Below are 27,235 nucleotides of genomic sequence, written 5' to 3' on the forward strand. Positions count from 1 at the left end.
TGCCCCAAGTGTGACACCTCAAATGGAATCACAATCACCAAAACACTTAGAATAACTTGAGAGAATTCTACAACTCATGAAATCGGCTAGCCCTTCCTTTTCACACACTAGTGTGATTCTAGTGGCCGATTTTGGTCAAGAATAAGATGCTTATATAATTAGGGTTACACCATGTAAACCCTAATTGACATGGCCTTTCATTTCCATGATCCTTGGGTACAAATACACCATGGAGCATCCATGGACCATCCTATGGGTTTTAGCCCAACTTGATTATCCATGGAGCATTAGCCCACTATACAAGTATGGATGATTTACACAATCAACCCATATATTTAATTAGTCTTCTTTTGATCACTTAATTAATCCTAGATTAATTCTTGATCAATACTAATTAAATAATCTTATTATTCTTATTATTAATATACTAGAACTTATAATATATTAATAACCATAAGTGTCTTATTTCTCTCATTATAGTCTATCCAAGTGCATGATGGTATGCAACCCAAATGGACCATGCCGGGTCGGGTCAAGTCTTACCAATTATAGTTATGGACTTAGACATTAATCTAACAATAAGACATACCTTTTGATGAAGCTTGAAGTATTGATCTTTAAGAGCTTAGCCCCAATAGTGTGGAAGCCTCAAGTGGAATCACAAATCAAAAAAACCACCTTGGAAAAACTTGAGAGAATAGTAAGCACACTAGAAATTGCGCACTCTTGTATCCTCACACACTACCGCAATTTCTTGTGCCAAAGACCTCTTTATATAGTATGGAGGATTAGGGTTTCACCCATATAAACCCTAATACCCATGCTCTTTCATTTCCGTAGGATCCATAGGTTAAAAACTCCATGCATTATCCATGCAAGCTTAGCCTAACCTAAATGAACTTGGCCCATACCATATATATAAGAGTCCATATTTAATTAGTTCCTTTTGATCACTAAATTAATTCTAGATTAACTCTTGATCAATACTAATTAAATAATATGATTCCATATTAATACATTAGAACTTATAATATATTAATATAAATCATAAACATACTATTCTCAGAAGACTATCCATATAAATTGTTCCGGTGAAGTGCAACCTAAATGGTCCATGCCAAATCGGGTCAAGTACATACCAATTATAGTTATGGGCTTAGGCACTAATCTAACAGAAGGCACATATCAGATTTGGTCTTTTGGATCTGATGATGAAGAGATGCGTAATCCAACACATGGTGCCATGTTTGCTGAGTTCAAAGAAGGACGTGAGGGTGAAGAGAGAGTGATAGGCAAGTGCTTCGTCACTACTGATGAAGATAAATCTCCCATGTCATCTAAGATACGTATTATTTTTTAATCCTTCAACATTCCTTCTAGTTCTTATCATTCAATTTTATTTGATTTTGATAGAGATGTTACATATGTTAATAATTTGATTATCTCTGCTAGTAGTGATGCTGAAAGACCCAAAACATTATTACTAGAAACTCAGAGGATTTTGGAGGTCAAGAAGTATAAGATGGAAAATTTAGATTTACAATTGACGAATATCATGTATGATAGAGATAGTTTGCAAAGTGATAATAATATTTTATTAAAACAAAGAAATATATGTTGTAATTCTCTAAAGTGCCTTTATGGAAAATTGACTGCATTACATCATTCGTTAAACATTAGTAAAGAATAGCACATGAAGCATTTGCCCTTTTTAGCTTTCGAAAGGGTGAAAATTGATTCGACTTCCTATGAATGTGAGAAGAAAATATTTGAGTTTGACAAGGTCCCAAATGACTCATATGCATATGGTATTGTTAAAATTGATGAATGTTTAGATGCAAATGATCTTGTTGATATTGTAAATAAGACCTTGACCAAAAACGAACAAATTCAAAATATAAAAAGAACTGAGAATTAGACATCTGACTCACAAACTAATTTTGCTGATATTGAAAATGATTCTGATAATATCAGTGAAATTGAGGAGGAGGAAGTTGTTGGCTATACGAAGTTATATGTAATTAATGCCACTTCAATAAACAAGGGTAAAGTAAAATGTGATGAATCTTTGGTTAAGAATTACACTGACCAACTATAAATTTTGAAAGTTCATGACCATGACCATGTAATTGTCGAGTACAGTCAGATTGACAGTGATGATGATGACGAAGTTAAAACTAGTGACACAACTATTCCAAGGGTTGTTGTTGACCAAGTTTATGAGGAATCGGAAAAGTTCAAAAAATTAATGAAAGAAAAAGGTCCTCATTATCTAGAGCCGAATTTAGTGGTATATCTAAAGTTCAAATGCAATGATAACTTGGTATTTCCGAATCAAGTGTTTGTTACGACAGGAAATTGTGAAAAGGTCAATCCTTAGATCAACAAAATTGTTGTTGAGGACAACAAAGAAGCATCGAAAGAAGGATTTTTCTCAAATCAAAGCACCGTCGAAAACAAACTTAACAAAAATTCATTCACATTTCAAAGATCAAATCCAAAAGGAGATTGGGAGGTTAAGAAAGAAAAAGTAGTTAATGAAAAACTATCAAATGAATCGGGTTCTCCAACACAAACCACAAAACCAAAAATGATTTTGAAAAAATTCAAAAGGTTTCAAAAGATGAGGGAATTTCAATGAGTAAAGCAAGGAAAAAGGCTTATTGGCAAACATTTAAATCATGAAAGAAACAAAGTGGTTTGTTAACAAAATTGTCTGAAAAAGAAAACATTGAACCCATTTAGACTAATTCTCAAAATAAGTCTTTTGCTAAAACCAAAACCTTTTCAAAACCTGCTCTGAAACAAATAGATTTTTCAAAAAGCAAAACAAATGTTTCCAAGTCACCTCCAAAACCAGAAGTTCAAAACCCATGAAATGAAACTTTTGGTAAACATTCTCAAGCAAGGAGTTTGGAAACAAATCAACAAAATGTGAGATTTTCGCAAAATTCTTTTCAAGGAAATCATAATTTTGTTAAAACCCAAAATCAAGGAATAAGGTTCCTAATTTTCAAAATAAAAGGTCTTCTAAAAATTCTTTTCAACTGAATGGTTTTCAAAATGATGATCAAAGGAATTATCATCAATTTCGAAATACAAAACGGTTTACAAATGCACAACATGTTTTTAATCAACCAAATGTTGGTTATAAGAAACATTTTAAAAAAAAAGTTATCAATCACAAACAATACCAAAATATCAAAATCAAAATAAGATGAAAGTCAATGGAAAGAAAAATGAACATTTCAAACCCACTCAACCTCAATTTTCCAATCCTGATTCGAAGCAAAAAGTCAAAGCTTTGTTTGTCAAAGGAAAATCTGATATGAAGAATATAAATCATTAGCTTGAAGGAAAAGGGAAAGTGTTTCAGTCAGGAAATTTCTCACAAGAGGAAATTAAGCATGCTTATGAAACCTACTTAAACGAATCGCAAACTGGGAGTTCGTCATCCAAGGAATCGAATCCATCGGTTCGAAAGTGGAGAGCTGTTTTGAAACCAAGTGTTGATGTCAAACGAACCACTGAAGAAAAAGGGAAAGTCAGTGTTGATTCTAAGCCTATAGATGATTTCATTTCAATTCCTTTGTCTATTGAAGTTGACTTAATTGATAGTTTGAAATCAAAAGTTCGAAATTTGGTTTTAGGTTCTTCGTTTCACAATGCATTTACTTCTAATCAACAAGGACCCAAAATGCCTTGGGGACCTAAATTCTTTCACTAATTGCAAGTTTTGTGTGACTAGAAATATGATAAAAAATGGTACATCGATAGCGGTAGTTCTCGTCACATGACTGGAAAGAAGGACAACTTGCGAGACTATCGAAGCCTAGAAAATGTTGGTGTAGTTTCTTCGATTGAAGTCTGAAACAGCTCAAGTAATGAGCGATTTCATAAAGCATATTGAACTACGTTTGAGGAAGAAGGTTCATAAGATCAAGAGAGATGATGGCTCAAAGGTCAAGAACAATGTTCTTGATTCGTTTTTAGCTGATCGTGGTATTTCGCATAATTTTTCCTCACCCTACACAACTCAACAAAATAGTGTTGTTAAAAGAAGGAACTGGTCACTATGCGAAGCGGCAAGGACCATGCTTACATATGTAAATCTTCCACAATATCTATAGGCTGGGGCAGTTTCGATGGCTTGCTTTACTCAAAATATATCTTTTATTCCTCATCGTTTTAACATCACCCCATATGAAATCATTAACAATAGGGAACCAAATGTCAAAATCTTCCATGTTTTTGGATGCAGGTGCTTTATCATGAATCTTAAGGACAACCTTTCGCAATTTCAGTCAAAGACTGATGAAGGTAGATTCCTGGGATATTCGCATAATTCTGTTGTGTATAAGGTGTTGAACAAGCGAACAAGGAAGATTGAAGAAACCTTTAATCTTACCTAAGATGATCACTATGTTAAAAGGGTTGAAAGAGTTTTGAACAAAAGCCATTCATGAATGAAATGAATGATGAGTCTCTGTAAGTCCTAAAAATTTGCTTGAGTATCAATCAGATCCACTTGATGGTGTGGAATCCCAATCAAGTGGATGATGCAAGATCAAATAGAGAAGAAGAAGAAGATGAACATGACGAATCTATGATGTATAGATGATATGAATGTTAATCCTTACACAAGATTCACATACACTAGTTCTCTCTCTAACTTTCTCTCTCTAGCACATGATATGAATGAATGAATGAATGCTCCTCTCTTGGACTTCCCTTCCCCTCCTACACACGATATATATATATATATATATATATATATATATATATATATATATATATATATATATATATATATATATATATATATATATATATATATATATATATGGACCGAAAACCCATGACCCAGACCGAAAACACATGATTTTCAGTCCAAGCTACAAATAAACCCAATAATATTTTCGCCCAAGACTAAATATAATAAATGCTTAGAAAAGCAAAGTATAAACCAAATTTTTGACCAAACAATCTCATCCTTGGTTTATAGCTTTCTTTTCTTTGACCCAACAAAATCCCCCAAAAATGTAGCTGGCTTTTCTTGTCAATCTTCATTTGGAGCTTGGCTTCAGCTTTTTGTCTTCTGTTTCTTCACAACTTCAAGATAAACAACTAAATCTCGCAGGTGAATGACTTCATCTTGAACAGTTGGGCTTTTCTTCAAAATTTGACTTTGAACGTATGTTGGGTGTGGAGGCTTCTTGTATGGATTCTTGAAAATCTACGCTTTCAGGTTGAGAATCTTGAAAGAGAATATCAGAGAGAATGAATCTTATGAATCACTTCAGCATGAACATAGATAGCATCAAATTGATTGAGGAGGCTTCAATGCAATCTGTCACATAATCTTCAAGTACAGTTTCACCTTGCTTCTGGGGTTGAAAGATTGAATGTTGAAAGAATAATCTTCATTTCTTGTTCCTTCGAATGAGAATTCTTCGACAATCACGCATGAAGCCTTGACTTGGAAAATTCTGATACAGTCTCCTTGAGTCTCTTCTTCCTTTGAATTCACTGATTCGCTTTTCAACACAAACAAAAATTTGAAATAAAAACAAAATTAAAAAACAAACTTAGCACACAATATTTTTGGATTTTTCATATTTTCTGAAAAAATAAAACAGAAACAAAAATATTTTTGGATTTTTTTGATTTTTCTGAAAAAGAAATAAAACAGAAATAACACTATTTTTGGATTTTTAATTGTCTGATTTTTGTTTGATTTTTAATAATTTTTAGTTCCTCCTCCCCCCCCCCCCCCCCTCTTAAATTTGTGCATAGAGGAAAACTATGAACAAATTTAACCAAAAAAAAATAATAGATAACTTTAAGACTAATTTGGGATCAAAGTTGTCAGGCAATTCAATATCGTTTATTAGCACACACCTGCATGCTTAGATCTGGTCAATCACTGGTATTATGGTCCACTTAAACATTAAAGATATATGACAAATCGGACAGATTATAAGTGTCAAGTCATTGTGATATATATTCCTAAATGGACCATTTGGCTGACGACGACCAAGGATATTTTTGTCCACTTAAAGTCAGCAGCGAGATCTACAGACAACCTTTTAAGTAGTTCTATTTTAGATGTACTAGAACGTGTTTTCCACTTCCCGACATACCCTGGTAATGAAGAGCTTCCAAAGAATTCCTTACTTTAGGTGAGTATTCAATCATTAAGAAAGAATTCAGATATAGAAGTGCATATGTTGTATCCCAGGTTGGATGTCTTCCAATCACGCAGAGGGAATAACATATGACTAACATAGGTAGAGGGGTTGAGAGATAGAAGGATGCATATGTTGTGTTCCACGTCAGATTGTTTCAATCACGCAAAGGAGACATCATATGGCTAACATATAGAAAGAGTTGCATAGATAAGAAGATGCATAGAAGTAGAGTTGCATATGTTGCATTCCAGGTCGGATATGTTCCAATCACGCAACGGAGGCAACATATGACTGACAGATAGAAAGCAAGAAAATAATTTCTGACAGACCTAATTTATCTGAACCCCAGTCGCCCTATCAGTACTGAAATTAAGGACATGAGTCCATACATCGAGGAAATGTTAAGCCACAGTTCTAGATATATATGATTTTTAGTGTATCCTGCAGGTTCCCATGTTTATCTCACTGCTCAATCTACTCGAGTGTCGTATTGTCAGTCCAAATAGAACTATCTAAGTCCACAATGTCAAATCCTTTCATTGTTAATCTACGTCTAGTCCTTTTAAATCCTTCGTGCCTACCAACGCATTGAGCACAGAGTCTAAACAATTTAGCTTCAGTACTTTACACGAATATCAGATTACCCTTTAGCACTAGACTTCATATCACTTCCCCACATAATACCTACTAAAGAAAAACATATTTTTGTAATTTTGTTTATATATATATATATATATATATATATATATATATATATATATATATTATGTTTTTTTTTTGTTTTTTGATCCCCCCCCCCATAAATTGAGCATAGGAAGAAATAAAATAAATGCGCAAAATTAAAAGAAATTTGTCTTTGAAACGAATCATTTTAAGAAAAACTCAGGAGTACCGAAAGAATTCAAACCGAAAGTCAGCAATTGAAGACGCAAGCAACAACGAATTCAACCTTAGCTGTGTTTCAATCTCGGAACATATCCAAAAATTATTCACATCATTAAACACAAACCCCATTTGTGATCCTCTCCCTTTCCTGCAAAGAACACATACTCTCACTTAAAGTTCTGAGTGTTGTACAGTTGAGAGATGTCCCCTACCATGTGCTTGGAACAACCACTATCAACAAATCGAGTCCATTTTCAAATTGGGTTGATCGTTACTGTCTACGCAAGGTACTCTCTCCCATGACATGTCATGCTTATCATAAACAAAAGAAGAAGAAATATTAGAATCATTAGAAGATTTGGGAGATTGAACCTTTGGTACCCATCTGTAGTCGGGTTTAACCCATTTCTTGTTCGATCGGATGGGTGGCTCAGTACTTGCTTTTGAACTTGAAGTCGACCGTCGAGATGGCTTTGACCTAACCAGTCGTGGCTTTACTGGAGCATCTCTTGAGCTTGGCTTCTTGGCCGACATTCCCTTCTTGAACTTGGGAGTTGGATTCTTGGCCTTTTGCGCGTTCTAGTCACTATTGCGCGATTGTGACCTTGAAGGGTTTCCTTTGGAGAATCTTCTTCTCGACGCATTCTGCCATCCTTATGCATCGTAGGGAACGTATGCACGATTTGGACAATTTCTGGCAATGTGTCTAGGTGTTCCGTAGTTAAAACATGTATTTTTATTCACTAGGAGTTGTTTCTGCCTGCCCCTGGTGGCGTGTACTTGCCTTGTCTCTGATTGTTCCCACATGCACACATACAACAAGCCGACTGCTTCACTTGTTTTGGTGTCCTGTAATTACCAACATCAGGTCGATTAGAAGCAACATATTCAGAGTTCAAGAAGTCATTGTTTTGATAGTCAACAGAATTTGTAGAACTAGAATTAGTTATGTTCTCCTTGTCCTCATTAGTATCTTTTATCTCAACACCCTCAGTTGGCCTTGATTGGTCAGTCTTAACTGAAGCTGGAACAGTAGTTTGGCCATACTGAGCAAGTATTTCTTCCTCGTTGGTATCAAGCGGTGGGTTATAGTTGTCATTGAAAGGAGGTGGAACACTATGATACCCTAGACCGTTGGTTTGATTATCCTTAAACTTCAATTGTTTTTCAATCATGGACTCAACTTTCTCGCTTGACACATCAAATTTTTTGAAATTAAAATTTGCATTTTCAAACTTAATTTTTAGTGTGTCAAGCTCGAAAGTCAAGTCAACAAGTTGTTCCTTAACCTATCTATAATTTGCACATTTATTGTTGTACTCTTCCTAAAGTCCTTGGTTTTGGCTTCTAATTGTTCTTTTAAAGGTTTTTGGGCCTTCTTAAGTGTATATCCTTCATATTTAAGGTCCTCATTTTCCCTTTTTAGCAAATCATTTTGTTCACGAAGAAATTTAATCGTAGTTTCACAAGATTGAGAGCATGAAACTTCATTAACCGGGATGTTTGTGGAACTCATTGTTTACCAAAAATGCCCTTTGACTATAAACCTCAAAAGTCAAGTTTATAAAGTCAAACTTGAAAAGTGAAACCGAAAAGCTAAACTTGAAAACTTGAAAGTTAAAGTTTAAAGTCAAAGTTAATTTTTAAGGTCAAAAGTCAAAATGATAGTCAAAACTCTGGGTTGAAAATGAGACTTTAAAATTTGAAAATTTAATTTTTTTTGGGCCAAAATTGTAAAAAATCCGAAAATAGGAATGGAATTGCGAAGCTATATGATTTAAAAGAGGGAGATGTTAAACATATGGCTTTCTAGATCAATTGGTAAGGTGTGGGTTGTATGAGAGAAAGACCCGGGTTCGAATCATGCAACCCCCTAGATTTTTTAAATTATTCGCTGTTGACCAAGAACTCGCATGAGTTGACCGAGAACGCAAGCCGAACACATGCTGGAACTTGGACCGAACACCCACGGAATCCGAAAACGTACAAGGTTGTAAACGCTTCGGACCGCAAACTCGGACACGCTCCTCCTGACCGCAAACCTCGTTATCGGCTGGAAACGAGTTTACAGTTGTTGTTGAGAGAAAAAACTTGAGACACACTTGAACAAATGTTAGAACAAGTATAGTTGTGGAATAGTTTATCTCAAAGGATCTAAAAGCTCAACAATGATAATAAGTTAACGAGTTAGATAATTAGAGAGTTAGTTGCGGAAATGTAAGGAAATATAAATGACAGCAGGTGTTATATCAAGTATACACATAAGTTGATTCTTAACAAGGAATACATTCAGACCAAGTTAGTAAGTGAGATCAAACTTAGTGATTAAGTCACGAATGACTTGCTTCGAAGAGAGATAATAATCAGTTATATTCAAGTGAACTTTGAGAGTAAGAAAGAGATGAGATCAATAACACAAGATAAGAGATTCAAGATGCGTAATCAGAGAGATGTATTTAATAAGAAAGATTGAGATCTATATATAGAGACTCAAATATTACATCGGTTCAACTATCTAAGCATAGCCATGCAAGGCATACTGGATAATAGAGAGTTTTCTAACAAAAGTAGATAAAGAGTTAAACTAAGAAAGCTAGATAGTGAACTGAGCATGATGATGATTTCGGATGGGGTTGCTGAACAGAGTTGACAGCGGATCTGCTAAGGCTGCAGTAGACCAAGTTTAAGAGGGTCACTTTTATGATTAAACAATTTCCCCCTAAGTGACCTCCTTAACTTCTCTTCAATTATCAGGTTTTAGGAACCTGATGAGAATCCACCAAAACTTTCTGAAATTCTCCAATCAGGTGATTCTCCTTAAAATTTCGAACTTGACTTCGGTAGTTGTGTGTTTTGACTTTTGAACTGCGGTTCGACAAATTTCAAGTTGCTTCCTTGTGAGACGATTCATGGAAGTCATAGGAATGAAATATTTGGTTTCATTGAGCTTTCGCTTAAAAATGACTCCAAGATCAGGGAATTTTGTTGCACCCAAAGATATTTCTTGATAACCTTCAATAAGCATCGTGCAGGATCAAGTGGTGGTAGATCGAATTTTTTGGCTAGGGCAGGGTGAATGTTTGCATCAATTTTTGCGAAGTCACAGACGGTTTCCCTTAGAAATGTTCTTGCCCTTTCAAGTGCTATCTTCATCTTCGAATACTTTTCGAATTTGTTTTGGAACACCTTTGCTATCAGGAAGACTTCTTCTGGATTCATGCATGGGAAGTCAGCTTGGGTGCGGACGTAGTCTTGATTCCTTCTTGTAAGAGTATACTGGATAAATTCGGCTTTCATGAATTTCCGGGGCTTAAAGTACTTGACTGTGTATGGTCTATCATTAGACCAAATTTTCTCTATTGAAGAAGCATGTTTAACATGGAATAGATTAAGTCTTTCGAATTCCATGGGCAATCTCTTGTGATCAGGTAAGCTGCGGTCAAACTGCTCAAATACAGTGAAGTATTTTGCATTGGGGGAGATTGGAATATCCCAGTAACCTTCAGATGGGGGTTCAGCATAAGTAAGATAGGGTTTATAATCATCATCCAGCAGTCTTCGGTGGGGATTGATCCAAGAATTGACTAAGGATTCATCCATGGTGATGTCGAATCCGTTTTCTCTCCAGATATGCTCAGCAAATTTGGCTGCTTTCCAATCGGATTTCTTCTATTTTGTTGCGGGAGAGTCATTGGAATGTTCGGATGACATGTTGGATGATAGGTTCTTGAAATGGGGGTGAGTCTCCATGTTCAGTTGAAACAGACACACTTTATGTGTTTGAGTAGAATTCAATGGTTGAATTGAATGGGTCTGCGGCCACCACAAGGACTACCGGAGCCTTTTGAGAGGCTGCAGCATCAGTTCGGTTATGCATTTGGTCGGTGGGATTGGTCTTTCTTTTCTTGAGGATAAAGATGGGTTGTGCGTCATCATCGGAATCACTCATAGAGGGAGAATGAGATTGATTTTCAGTTGAGTCATCATCTGAGGACACAGTTTGTATGAGTTTCCTTTTCTTGGATGGTTCAGTGTTTTTGGGAGGATCTTTCTTCTTTGGGGTTCCATGTTTCTTGATGGTGTTGCGGGGGCCTTGATGGGCTGAGGCTAACTGCTTGCGCCTTTTTGATAAAGATAAGTTGGATAGGGTGGTGGAGGTTAGATTGCGATACTAACAGGGATGATGGGTGTGGATGAGGCTTGTATGTTCTGACTAGGAAGAGGCGGGGTACGAAGGTATGTGTCAATACCTTCCGTAGCCTCTATGTGGTCTGTGACATCAATGTTTTCAATACCAAGTGAAGACAATATGTAGACTGGTAGCTGTCTAATCGGTCCAAAAGTAGATTGATCTTTAGAGGGGTTGTACCTTTTTAGATCTCTGATGATGAAGAGGTTGATATCGTTGCCCATGCTCAGTCTAGCATCTGCATGAAGGTCTGAGATGCATAGAGACCATAATCTTGCAAAGGTGAGCTCAGTAGGATTTTCTCTTGGACTATCCTTAGGGATGTACTGCAAGAAGTCATCCCACAGGATTTGACCGTAGTTGACATCCTGGCCAGCAAAAATACTCCACACCAGATCTAATAGCTTGAGGCCCATATTATCAGTGCCTCCGGTTCTATCGGATAGACTGCGGATCACGAAATGGCACACGAACTGCCATACCGCAGACAACTGACTTTTCTTGAATTCACCTATGCCTTTCAGCTTCTTTTAGTAACCCATTTGGTAAAGTGTAGAAAGAATGTCCACCATGCTTGGGGTGAAGAACTTCGTTGAAGGATGGACTAACAGATTGATGGCGTTGAGAAATTTCTCTTTGGTCAGAATAACCAAAGAATCATTCACCAGATTCAGATGCACTTCTTGAAGGTTGTTGAGGGGTTGATATGCAGAGAAGGCACATTTGAAGAGTGTTGATAGAGGTACCACATCTGTGAATGAATCAAAGGGACCAAACAGTGGGTGATTTGACAGAAACTTGATCATTAACTTGATCGGAGCATTGTAAGAAGAATGCTCGTCGAACACTACCCTAAAATTGCTTGAAGCAATCATTGGCATTTGGTTCCTTGAAGCAGAATCTGAACCAGTTGGATGACCAGAGGAAGATGCCTTAGAATGCTTCTTCGAGATACCCGATTTCACCATTTTTAGAAAAGTTTGAAGAACTTGCAAGAAAATAGAGTGCAAGAAGATGAAGGATAAGAAGTTCGTCTTGAGAGTGTTTAGAAAAGCATAAAACTTTCTTGGGGAAGAAGAAGAGGGTTTTATAGTTGCGGATTTGAAACTGTTATTGATTTTACCCTAAGGAAAATTGGATAAGAGTAAAAACGTTTGGTTTTATTTATTAGGAAAAGTAATCTCAGCCACAGATGAGATAATTAGAGGTTTATTTTATTTTTTGAAATTTTCCAAAAGGGGTAGCATTTAATGAAATGTCAGTCCCTATAACATCACGTCTGAAGAACGTGTGGTGAGGGGTTAATCCGTTGTACAAAAGAGGAAGATGTAACGGATTTGACATTTTGGGGGTAATAGGAAGAGACAGTTTAAAGGAGATTTTTATGGAAAATCGTTCTTTTGGTCATCATAACCAAAATAGGTCTACCACAAGGTTTATTCAAAAAGTAGAATTAAGACAGTGATATGCTACACAAAGAATGTTTTTCAACGTTTTTTCTTATTTAATGAAGGATCATTAAATAGCACACCACGTTTCAAGAATTTATGAATCAGTTGAGAAATTAATCAATGTGATTGCGGATTGAGACTTTATTGCGGATGGATCTTTTGTAATTGTGGATGGATGGTTAGATGACTGTAGTAGAAGATCTGAGGAGAACACTTGCACAAAAATTATTAACAACAAACAATAAGGACCATTGAAAGATAGATATGATATATAGTTGCGGTACGTGTGATATACTGTGACATCCCCATTTTCACGGCCAGAAAAGACCGATTTTGTTTATGCTTTATAAAATCAGAGTACCTCTTTTAATAAAAATGCTGCAGAATTTGTTCCCATTAAAACATGATAAATACGTTATCAAGGCACTTCCGAAGAAAAGTATTTTTATTCATTTTTAAACATTTGGGATGTCATCGTCAATACAGAAACATAAGCATAAACATAACTTACATTCATTATCACTAGTGATTTATATCTCCTTAATCTCTCAGTGTAATGTGACTTCATATCAACACCTGTGATATAAATAAACTGAGTGGGTCAGGTTGGGAAACCTAGTGAGTACATAGGGATTTCAATTCCACAATGTTATACCATATATATAGTTTAAAACTCACAAAATAAACAATTTCACCATATATTTAAACAACTCTTATCCCACCCCGTCGATCCTCACAACGAGACTATCCATACTCTCGGACCTAAGATTAGCCGTTTTACCTAATCCATACTCCCAGATCAGAAATGAACGACTTTACATAATCCATACTCTCAGACTAGGGATGAATGACTAATCCATACTTTCGGATTAATGATGAATGATTATGCCTAATCTATGCTCCCGGGTCAATGACATATACTAAAGTTTTATTCTCTGAGTATAATTCACTCATACTCGTAAGAAAACACTACCCAATATTCCTCATAATTAATTTAGGTTTACTCTTTATCCTAAATCAGCATATATAATCATGTATGTTCTTTAATAAGTATCTCAGGCAACATCAAATAATTCGCACATAAACATATATTTAATACTTCAATCGATACTTGTATTACAATCATGTTCATGAAAGGGACTATGCACTCACTTGAAAAGGTAGTGCTTCCGAACTCAGACAGCGCTTCGCTTCTTAAAAATAATTTCCTTCGACGAAACCTAGTATTATTACCACTAGAGTTTAGTCTATTATTTGTCGAGACTAATTAATAGTATAGCTATTATTACTATTATATAAGCGTTAAAAAATACTTATATAACCCATAATAATAGCCCAAGTACTTATTATAAGTTCCTAATAACGTTACTATAATTAAATAAACGATATATTAAAAATAGCGTAGGCGTAGCTCACTTACAGCGGGTTTTATAGAAAACCGGGCTTTGCTTGGAGCAGCGCTCCCGAGCCAAAAAGCTCTTCCTCTCGGAGCCGTCGAGCACTCCGGGGCTTCCGCCTCGTGCTAGGGAGGTTCCCTAGGCTTTTCGGGGGGTTTCGGGGCTAGAGAGAGGTTCTAGAGAGAGAGTAAAACGAAGAAAGAATGGGAAAGGTGTGAAGAAAATGAGGGTGGCTCTTTTTATAGGGTGAAAATGGCTGAACTTGGTGCCACATGTCACCATCTAGTGGCAAGACTTGGGGAGAAAGCAATGGCCAAGATTGTTCCACATCATCCATTTTCGCATAGCACACTTCCGAATTCTAAAATCCGTAACTTTCACATACAACCTTCATTTTTGACATTCTTTATATCCACGCGTAGGTAAAAATAAGATCTACAAGTTACATTTTGACTCCGTCGGCTAATTCTCGACCGATCTTAAATTTAACAGTATGAGGAGATTATACTGTTAAATGTCTGCGTGAAATTCATAACTTCTACACACAGACTATGTTTTCATCCGTCTTTTTACCATTGAGTTCCTATTAATGAGATCTTCAATTCTCATTTAGGTCACATAGGCCAAAAACCGCCTGAACTAAAAATCGAGTTTCGGGTCGTGCACTGCTATGTCAAATCTTAGAAAATTCATAACTTCTTCATACGATGTCAGATTTGGGCGTTCTTTTTTTGTATGTTCTCGGTTTAACATATACTACAACTTTTATTTGGATTGATAAGGCTAAAAAGTCCTTTATCAAAAATTCACTAGTTACGTCTCTCGGTGCCGTGCCGGTTTTGCCGTAAAACTTCGACGGACCATAACCTCTTCGTTATAACTCGGATTTCAGGGTTCTTTATATGTACGGAACCCTTGAGACATATTATAAAACTTGGTTAAGATTATTTATTATAAATAATCTTTTGTTGAAAAGTCGTTTTCGACCCTTATTATCTCTAAATTGACTAGCCCGGATCTACGGGCGTTACATATACTGCGGTACATAGGATATACCAAAACTATCTATCATAAATAACTTTAATCAGGACCGCAAGAGAGACTAAGGATGGTCTGCGGTACCTATCAATTCAAAAAGAATTGTGGGTCCGAATTCATCATTCCTAACATTCGTAAGAAACTGTTGAGTTTTGTAGAGTCAGGTGCCTTTGTGAAGACATCAACAATCTCTTCATGAGTATGGACAAAAATCAGTTCAATGTTACCTTTCAGGATGTGGTCTTTGATGAAGTGATACCGTAGTTCAATATGCTTTGTCTTAGAGTGTTGAATGAGATTGTGAGAAATTGCTATAGCACTCTCAGAGTCACAATAAATTGGTATCCGCAGCATCATGTATCCGTAGTCCATAAGTTGTGTTTTCATCCACAAGACTTGTGAACAACAGCTAGCTGTGGCCACATATTCAGCTTATGCGGTAGACTGTGATACACAATTTTGTTTTCTAGATGACCAGTTGACGAGTCTTCCACCTAGAAATTGACATCTACCGGAGGTGCTTTTTTTATCTAGTCTACATCCGGCATGATCCGCATCAGTGAATGCTTGTATGCTGAAGTCATTCCCTACGGGGTACCATAAGCCAAGAGTCTTGCTGCCTTTTAAGTATCTTAGAATCTGCTTGGTTGCGGTCATGTATGACATTTTTGGATCAGCCTGGTACCTTGCGCATATACCTGTTACAAAGACAATGTTTGGTCGGCTTGCGGTGAGGTACATCAATGAACCGGTTATACCTCTATAAGTCTTGTGATAAACTGATTCACTGGAAGGATCAACAAATATCTTATATCCGAAGGCCATAGGGACCTTAGCTGAAGAACAGTTGTCCATTGGGTATTTCTTTAGTAGTTCAGTGGTGTATTTCTCCTAATGGATGAATATCCCTTGAGGGACTTGTTTCACTTGAAGTCCTAGAAAGAAGTTAATCTCTCTATTCATGCTCATTTGGAACTTGTTGGTCATGAGCTTAGCAAATTCATCCACCATTCCCTGATCAGTTGATCCGAAGATGATATCATCCACATATATTTGTACAAGCATAAGGTGATTACCATTTTCTTTTCTAAATAAAGTGGGATCAATCACTCCTCTTTTGTATCCAGACGAGACAAGAAATTCAGAGAGAGTATCGTACCACGCTCTTGGGGCTTGATTTAGACCGTAGACTGCTTTTTCAAGCTTGTAGCAGTAGTCTGGGAATTCAAGACTTTCGAAGCCCGGAGGTTGCTTAAGATAAACGTCCTCTTTTAATTCACCGTTGAGAAAAGCACACTATCTACATGTTAGTTTATGTAGATGACATATTTATTGATGGCTATTCCAAACTGCTTGTGGATCAACTTGTGAGCAATATTTCCTTGTCTTTAACAATCAAAGACTTTGTCAGCCTTAATTATTTCCTTGGGATTGAAGTCACTCATAATTCATGGGGAATTACATTATTTCAACACAAGTATGCATCTGATCTTATCCATCAAGCTCATATGGAGAATTTTAAGAGAGTATCTGTAAGGTCACACTTTATGATCTGATAAGTCAAACACTCTACACAATAAGTGTCAGTGTCAACATCTACATCACCATCAGTGTTAGCATATTAAGCCTATCAGCATCGACGTATAGTTAGTTATTCTATGTAATCTTTTATATACTAGGTAATGATACATATAAGTATAAAATAGATAGCATATCCGATAGGGATATCTACAGTAAAATCCCAATAATTTGGGAAAATTTTTAAAAAAAGTCCTAAAAAAAATTTTAAATAGAAAAGTCTAAGAAACCGGGAAAATCCTTTAATTTAGCCCATTGTTACCTTTTCAGCAGGTAACCGCTGACGTGGAATGCCAAGAAGGAAGGGGATGCTGACATGGTAGCTGATGTGTCAAGCCACGTCAGCCAAGTTCAATACCCTTAAAAAATCGGATTTTAGAACAGAAAAATGGTGGAGGGGGTTCGAACTCTTAACCTCTCCCTCCAATTACACGCTTCTTACGAATTAGGCTAGCAGCTATACTTGTTTTTTATCTTTAGCAAATTTATATAATGTTTATCGTTTTTCCTGAGAGTTCTAAAAACTGCCTTATTTAAGAAAAGAGAGATAAAGGGACTCAAACACGATACTTCTCTCTCCCGAATCATGACATTAACCATCTAGGCTGCAAGCCTTTTCTGTTATTATCTCTTAACAGTTTAATATAACTATAAACGTCTAATGAATAAATTACATTTATTATTTCTATTATTATTATTATTATTATTATTATTATTATTATTATTATTATTATTGAAACAAAAGCGTATATATAGGTATTTTATATGTAGTTTTCAAAGTTTTTTTTTCATTTAAACGTATTTATATATTTTTTATATGTATAAATATGCTTTTTTATACGTATAATAACGTATTTAAAAATGTTTTTATACATGGATTTATTTAATAATATTAGAACTAAATTTTTTTAAAAATAGTATATTTTTGCCTTTTTTTATGTATTTTATATCAATTTTTTACAATTCAAAACGTATATATACATATTTATATGTATTTTTTACTACTATATATATATATATATATATATATATATATATATATATATATATATATATATATGCTTTTAATTGTACGGAATACATATAATATAATAATCGTATATAAATGTTTGTAATTTTAATAATAATAATAATAAATGTAATTAATTCTTAAGTACTTAATAGATATATATGACTGTGAAGGAATTAAGACACAAAACTGTTTTAGTCTAGTTGGTTGACTCCTTGTTTTGGGAGTTGTAGGTCACTGCTTCGATTCCCACACCATTTTTTCTTCCAGAAATAAAACATATTTTTAGAGCTGTAAGGAAATGATATATATATATATATATATATATATATATATATATATATATATATATATATATATATATATATATATATATATATATATATATATATATATATATAAAAGTCCAAGAAACCGGAGCAAGATGGAGTTCTAGTCTAAGTGGTAAGATCACGTGTTAGGATCCACAGGTTACGAGTTCGAAACGTACCCAACTTCTTTTACTTCCCTAAATTTGTTTTTTTAAAGTATATTGAACTTGGTTGACCTGGCTTGTCACATCAGTTTCCATGTCAGCATCCCCTTCCAGCTTCGCATAACAATGGGCTAAATTGAAGGATTTTCCCGGTTTCTTGGACTTTTCTATTTTAAAAAAAAATTAGGATTTTTTTAAAAATTTTCTCAAAATATTAGGACTTTACTGTAGTTATCTCTATCTGATATCATTGTGATAAAGATCGGTTCTTAGTATAGATAAGATACAATATCTTCAATCAACGAATATACTTGTATCGATTAGTATATAATCAACATTAGGGTAAACCTTAATGTTGAGTTCGTCTTGGTGACCGTATTTGTGAGAATTCGTTTTCTTGGTGAAAACAAACCCTTTCTTAGTGAAAGACAATTTGGAGAACTCCTTATGTTATTTAGTTTTTGTGCCTTATTTTCTTAGATTAGTTTGCTTTTGTTATTTATACTTGAAGTGTATTCGATCGATACAAACCTTCAATTTGTATCAGAGTAGGTTTTTGATACACTCAAGTTAGTATGTCGACATCTTACGATCTAAAATCGACTGCTTGCAACAAGATGCATCCATTTGATAAACTCAACTTCTATGCTTGAAAATCAAAGGCCATGGAAACTCTTGAGTTCATGTATTTTGACATGCTCGACATCATCAACAAAGGTTAGGTCACCGTTATGCATCAATCATCCAACGATGGTGCATATGATAGTAAGAAAAAAGGAAAATATGTGTCAGGATATAATAAGGAAGAGAAAAGGGTGATGAACCTCAATGTAAAGGAGAGAGTTGTTATTGGAAGCTCACCTCCTTATTCAGTCTATCTTTTGGTTCAAAAATGTTGAACCACTCAAGAGATGATGACTACACTATCATCTACTTTTGAAAAGGAAAACTCTTCAGATGATGAAGTTAAGTGTCTTATGGCCTAGATTGTTAAATCTCACGCTGACACATCAAATGACAACGTTGGGACTCTTGAAACTAATCCCTCTCAAGTTGCTACAAACCTTAAGTCAGAATGGGACACTACCTCAACATATCAGGTAAAAGATATTGTAAACGTTTCTTCTGTTGAAAACATCGAAAAAGATGACTTGATTGATCACATGCACTTTTATTTACCTGTTTCAATTAAAGAAAAATCTTTTCAAAATCTTGAGTTAAAAAATCTCAAGGAAAGACTCCCCTTCTTGGAATAATCTCTTTCATTATTGAAAAAGGGAAATACTTGTATCTCGTTGACCAATAATTTTCTTCACTCCAAAAAAGAAAAAGTTATTCATCATGCTAGAAGCATTCAACTTGTTTTAAAAAACTAGGCCTCTTCTCACTATAATATCACAAAAATTACTAATGCCCAAATTCCTAATCAGTGTGAGAAAACTTCTTGGAGGCGATATAAAAGGTGATGTTTCCTTAACCAAAAATGCTGAGACTAAACAAACCTTCTATAAAGTTGATTGCTTAGAAAAAGACTTTAAGAATAGATTTGTGAGTTCTTAATTTTATAAACAAACTTTAATTGATACTCATTGATCCACTGATTCTAACGGTATTACTAAATGTGTTTGTCAATTATCTGCTCTTGATCCTTCCCACCAATCCTCTCATCGTGAGTATGTTCTTCCCTCCATTAAGATTTTGCTAAAGTTTCCTATATCTAATGGTAAAGTTCATTCAGCAAAGGAAATTCTTAGCATCTTTCCTCAGTGCTCTGTTAGGAACCCAGGATCTGAAGATTAACCAAAGTCTTCTATTTAATATGACTCTTCCATGTATCATGATCTTCATGACAAGGTATCATCTGAGCATACTATCGATGACATTCCTTGTTCCAGAACTAAACCAAGAACTCTTAAATCAAATAATCAAACTTCTTCGAACTCAGCAGTTGAAAAAAATCAAAATCTAATGCTAAAGGAAAGAATCCTGGAATCAAAGTTTGTTATTGATGTGGTGATGCCTCTCACAAAGTCAGCGAGTGAACTATTGAAAAGAACTCCATTTGCGCTGACAACATCATGACTCGAAATGATAAGTGGATCAAAAAAGGAAACTCTTTAAACTGTCTCCATGATGATTGTTATAAAATCTTTTCTTTAATGACCCATTGCAAGATGGGTCAGTGCAGATTAGTTGTATATTTGTAGTTTCAGGGTAAAGAACATATTTGGTATTTAAATAGCGGCTGCTCAAGTCATATTACCGGATTCAAGTCTCTTCTGGAAGATTTCATAAAGAAGGATGAACCTACTGTTACATATTGAGATAATGGCAAGGGAGCTACAAAGGGATATGGATCCATCAAGTGCAATTATGTTGTGCTACAAAATGTCTCTTATGTGAAGGGTCTTCAACATAATCTCATTTCAATTATCCAATTATGTAACATGGTATGAAGTTCTCTTCAACAAGAGAGAAGGAAAGGTTGTTGATCAAAAGAATGTCACTATTCTAACTGCAAATCGACGGAATGACATTTATGTTTTGGATATGTTTTCTGCTGGCAATTCTCTTCGTTGTTTCTTCTTCTATCGTTGTTAGTCTCCATCTAAATTGGTTGTGGCACAAGAGGTTATCTCGTTTCAATTTCAATAACATATTAAAGATCTTAGGGAATCATCTTGTAAGACGACTTCCTAAGACGCAATTTGTCAAAAGTAAGATGTGTTGAACGTGTGAAAATGGAAAGAAAACCAAGTCTTCCTTCAAGCCCAAGTCCTGCTCTTCCATTATCAAACCTCTTCATCTTCTGCACATGGATCTTTTTGGACCAATATTGATTAAGTCTAGAGTTGGCAAGAAGTATCCTTTCGTTATTGTGGATGAACTTTCAAGATTTACCTGTGTATTCTTTTTAAGAAAGAAGAGTCATGCCACTGATGAAATTATTTCTCTCATCAAGCAGTGGGAAGTTTCTTATGATCACAAAGTAAGGCAATTACGTAGTGATCATGGAGATAATTCAGAAACTCCTCCCTAGATGATTTTTGCTCAATCTCAAGAACTTCTTAGAACTTCTCTTCTGTTATAACTCTCCAACGAAATGGCATTGCAGAAAGAAGAAACATAGTTGTAATTGAAGCTGGAAGGACTATAGTCGTTGAAGTTGGTCTTCTTTGTCATTTTGGGTTGAAGTTGTCAACACAACGTGTTATACCCAAAACCAGTTTATTATCGTTAAGCGTCATGGGAAAACTACCTATGAGCAACTTAAGGGAAGGAAACCGAACATCTCTTATTTTCATGTGTTTTGGTGTGTTTCTTACATCTTGAATCAAAGAGATCATCGCTCGAAGATTCAAGCTAAAACTGATGAAGGATTGTTTCTAGGCTACTCAAGTGTGTCCAAGGCTTTCAGGGTATTCAATCTTTCAAAGCAATTTATTGAGGAAACAACTCATGTCACTTTCGATGAAGACTCATTTATTCATGATCGATTTGATCATACCTCATCAATTTTGAATGAACTTACTTACAATCCTTCAAACCCTTTTATTGATTTCTTGCCAAATGATATGGAGTCTATTGTTCCAAATGTTGATAAAATCATCAGCTCACAACCTATCTCTAAAGATCAGCTTTGTCCTCTCTGAAGAAGCTGACCCATCTAATCAGGAAGACTCTTCTTAAAGTAATACAAATGAAAGTTCTAATCCAATAATTCTTCGAGATTATCCAAAATTTCAAATCATTGGAGATGTAAATTGTGGGATTCTCACTCGTAGCAGAGTCAACAACAACTTCTGCATGTTGGTGAATTTTGTCTCGTTGATTGAACAAAATAATGTCGCTGACGCCCTGAAAGAAGTTGACTGGATCAAGGCGATGCAGGATGTGCTGAATAAATTTGAACTTCATCATGTGTGGACACTTATTCCCAAGCCTCGAGAAAAAACTATCATTGGCACTTGCTGGGTGTTCAGGAACAAGATGGGTGAAGATGGTATCGTCATAAGAAACAAAGCTAGACTTGTGGCTCAAGGTTTATGTCAGCTGGAAGGGTTTGAATATGATGAAACATTTGCTCATGTTGCTATACTTGAAGCAATTCATCTATTTCTTTCCTTAGCTTCATTTAAGAACTTTAAAGTCTATCAAATAGATGTCAAGACAACCTTCTTACATGGAGATCTTCAAGAAGTTTTTCTAAAGAAACCTTAAGGAGAGTTTCCAAATCATACGTATCGTCTTGATAAAGTTGTCAATGGCTTAAAGCATGCACCTAGAGCATGGTATGACATATTGGCAAGCTATATTCTTGCAAGTGGATAAAAACGAGGAAAGATTGACAACACTTTACTCATGAATCACTTAGGATCTCACATCATTCTTTCTCAAGTGTATGTTGACGATATCATTTTCGGATCCATTGATGAAAAGCTAAGCACAGAATTCACGGAGATCATGGCCTAGAATTTTGAGATGAGCATGATGGGTGAACTAACTTTCTATTTGGTTTTGAAGGTTAAACAACTAACTGATGTAATTTTTGTTTGTCAAGCTAAATATATTGCATACATGCTGAAGAAGTATGGTTTCTCTGATTGCAAGCCGACAAAGAGTCTGATGTCCTCATGAGCGTCTATTGGCACTGATCCAAATGGAGCTAATGTGAATGCAACTCTGTATCGAGGAATGATAGGCTCTCTACTCTATCTTACTTCCAGTCGCCCTGACATTATGTTTGTTATTATATTGTGTGCTCGTTATCAAACCTGTCCTAAGGAATCTCATCTTCTCGCTGTAAAAGGATCTTTCTCTACTTAAAGTATACACCTAATCTTGGGTTACGGTATCCTCATGATTGTAAGTTCAAGCTGGTGGGATACACTGACTCTGATCATGGTAGATGTGGAATTGATCGCAAAAGTACTTCAGGAGGGGTTCAAATTCTTGGAAATGGAATGGTAAGCTAGACTAGTAAGAAGCAGACATCAATGGCTTGTTATACCACTGGACCTGAATATGTAGTTGTTGGAAGGTGTTGTGCTCAGATTCTATGGATTCAAAATCAACTCTTGGATTATGGTCTAAACTTTTCAAAGACTCCCATATGTTGTGACAACACCAGTACCATTCAGACGATACATAATTCAGTGCGACACTCAAAGACCAAACACATTGATATATGTCATTAATTTATCTTGGACATCGTTCAAATGGAAAAAGTGTAGTTGTTCTACATTCCATCCACTATTCAACTGGCTGACATTTTCACCAAGGCATTAGACAAGAAGACTCTAAACAAATTAATTGCAGATCTTAACATACTTTCAATGACTTAATTGTGTTCTAACTCGTTTGATTTAACATTGCTTATGCCTGCTTTCTAAAAACACAGAAACAAATGTTGATTTTATTATGTTTACAGATTTTGTTACATAGTTTTCTTAAGCTTTGATTCCAGTATTTACAAGTATTCTATTTTCTCTCTTTTATCTATCTTTCAGCCTTATCTAATATTGATCTACACATTCTTCCTCCAGAGTTTGCAAAAGCTGGAGCCATCCATAAAGTTTTGAATGATCTTGGTGTTGAGAAAAAAGAGTGACATCATGTAATCTTATTCTTATGCATACCCTCTTTCTCCTCCACTCACTATTATGGATGCAAGTAGCAACCAACAATGCAGTAAGTCTTGTTTTCATCTACTGAATCATAATCCAATAAATCCTCGAATCCCCTCATGTTGATCTTGACAACATGATGGTTTCATGGATTTGAGCCAGTTGACTCATTGGTTACAAAGACTATTTTATGCTTCCTTCTTGCTCTTGATGAATATGAAGCTTGACATCCATCTGCAATGTTTCAATGATAAATGACTTCATTACTCTTAGTTTCTAGTGAGTTGTATTGTATTTTGATGTGTTTATCTTTGCTTGTATTTCCTTTTATAACTATACTGGAAGGGTACTTATCTCGAAGAAAGGAAATTAATTAATGAGTAGTTATTTCAAAAGATTTATCTTTGATGATACTACGCAAAATATTTTCTGCCTTTTTGATTCTTTTGAAAAGGCTATGTAGAGGGCCTCTAAGAAGGTTGTATACTCTTTTTCTTTGTTTGACTAACTCTTTTGTTTTATTCTTATATTATTTATTAATTTGTCATGTACCATATTAAATGAATTGATGGTGAATTATGAAGTTCTAGACTGCAACTTAACTCTATGATACGAAAGTTAAAACACTTCTTTTTAATGAGTTAACACCGTTTATGATTCACCTTGATTCCACCTCAACGTGACTGAAACAATCCATTCTTTCCTTTATCTTAATAAAACTTGACGATTCACTGTGATATACCACACACTGATAAAAGTTTGAAACTCTATGACAATGGTTAGTCTATGTATCGTAGGCTATCACACGCACCAACCCATTCTTGCCCTTATATTCTTCTTTAAAGCTTTATGATTCAGCATAATGTACCATACGTTGATGAGAGATTGAAAAATCTATGACGATGGTTAAGCTAGAACACCACAACTTATCACATGCATCAAACCATTCTTTCAATATATTCTTTTTTAGAATTTTATGATTCAACGTATAAAGCCAGGCGCTGATGAGAATTCGAAAATTCTATGTGGGTGGGTATACCATTGTCCGTGATATATTACACACACCAACCCACTCTTTCCCAACAATTCTTCTATTAAGAAGTTAACGATTCATCGTATTAGCCATACACTGATAAAACTTTGACACTCTTTGCCGATGGGTACATTTCATACTGGAATGTATTACACACATCATACCACTCATGCCTTTTTTTCTTATAATAAAAGTTATTAATGAGTCAACATATGAAACCACACATTGATGAGGTCTCACAATACTATGTCAATGAATGGTAGTTCAAGCATGTACTATCATGAGACATCACAATCTTACTAGATTGCTAGTTGCAATTCTGATACTCTGGTTTCCTCATCTAAACCCGTATTTTTTGTTAATGTTAAAAAGGGGTAGAATCTTGCTAAAGCTAAAGAAACTACTAAATCTTGTTGATCTAAAGAAAAGAAAATAAATTTAACGGGGAGTTAAGCAGACATCAACATTCTCATCTCATCATCGATTCACCATCCACTGCAATTTATAAATGTTGCCTCCATTGTTTGAGAATCAAAAATGGTAAGTCATTTACCTTATCATGGGGAGCATTTGTTAAAGCTGAAGAATTTAAAATTCCAATCTTAATCTCATGGGAAGCATGAGCTGAAGAATTCATCGAAGATTAGTTTTGACATCATCAGATAGGGAATAATGTAAGGTCACACCTTATGATCTGATGAGTCAAACACTGTACACGCTAACTGTTAACGTCAGCGTCTATATCACCATCAGCGTCAATATATCAAGCCTATCAACATCAATGCACAATTAGTTACTATATGTAATCTTTTGTATATTAGGTAATGATACAAATATGTATAGAATGGATAACAGATTCGATATCCTTGTGATAAGGATCAGTTCTTAGTATAAATAAGATATAAACCCTTCAATCAAGGGATATACTTGTATTGATTAGTATATAATCAACATTAGGGTAAACCCTAATGTTGAGTTCATCTTGGTGACCATCTTTGTGATAACCGGTTTTCTTGGTGAAAAAAACCATTTCTTGGTGAAAGACAATTTGGAGAACTCCTTTTGTTATTTACTTTTTGTTCTTTATTTTCTTGGATTAGTTTGTTTTTGTTATTTATACTTGAAGTGTGTCCAATCAATACCAACCTTCAGTAGAAAACCCCATGTTTGTCACAGATAAACTTGCGAAGGATTATGGTAAACGTATGATTGATGATGATGCCTTCAAGTATAGGAGCATGGTTGGAGGTTTACAATACCTTACATTAACTCGACCTGATATTTCGTTTGCAGTCAACAAGGTTTTTTAGTATCTCTCCAAACCTACAGACATTCATTGGGAGGAAGGGAAATGGATACTCAGGTATATAAAAGGCACGGTTACCACTGACTTAATATTCAAAAATCAAATTCTACACTGCTTAGTGTCTTTATAGATCCATATTGGGCTGGTTGCTTAGATTGTCACAAGTATACTGGAGGTTTTGTTGTGTTCTTCAGTCAAAATTTGGTCTTATGGAGTTCTCGCAAACAACCTACAGTATCTCGTTCAAGTATAGAGGCAGAATATAAGGTGTTGGCTAATGGTACATATGAAGTAATATGGGTGCAATCATCACTCAATGACCTTGGAGTTTGCCAAACAAGGCCACCAGTTTTGTGGTGTGATAATTTAGGTGCCACCTACCTAATAGTTAATCCTGTGTTCCATGCCAGAACTAAACACATTGAAGTCGATTTTCACTTTGTTAGAGAAAATGTGGCAATGGGGGCTCTTGATGTTCGTTTTATCTCCAGTAATGATCAGATAGTTGATTGTTTTACCAAACAAGTTACTCGTGACATGCTGGATTGGATGAAGTATAATCTTAATCTTGTAACAGTTAAGATTGAGGGGAATGTAAACAGAAGGGTTATCCGATAAGTCAAAAGAAGAATAGATAACTCGTTATCTTTCATATGTTTTACAACTTCCAGATCCAATATTTCAGGATATCCAATTGTAATCGTTATATATATATATATATATATATATATATATATATATATATATATATATATATATATATATATATATATATATATATATATATATATATATATATATATATATGGGGGAGGGGGCAAATCAATAGAAAATTCATAAATGTTTGGAAACCCTAAAACCTAGAAAATCAATAAAAATACATAGAAAAAAATACTTTAAGATATCTAAATATTTTTTTTTATTTGATTTTATAGGGCTAAAAATCACAAGTTTTGGAACAAATTCGCTTAAAAATTGAAATTTAAGTCAAATTATTCTTGTTTTCAACTCCACCAACTCCACCAATGTGTGGAAACGATCACAAAAATATTCATG

The sequence above is a fragment of the Lactuca sativa genome, chromosome 6 (genome assembly GCF_002870075.4).
Source record: "Lactuca sativa cultivar Salinas chromosome 6, Lsat_Salinas_v11, whole genome shotgun sequence".
NCBI lineage: Eukaryota > Viridiplantae > Streptophyta > Magnoliopsida > Asterales > Asteraceae > Lactuca > Lactuca sativa.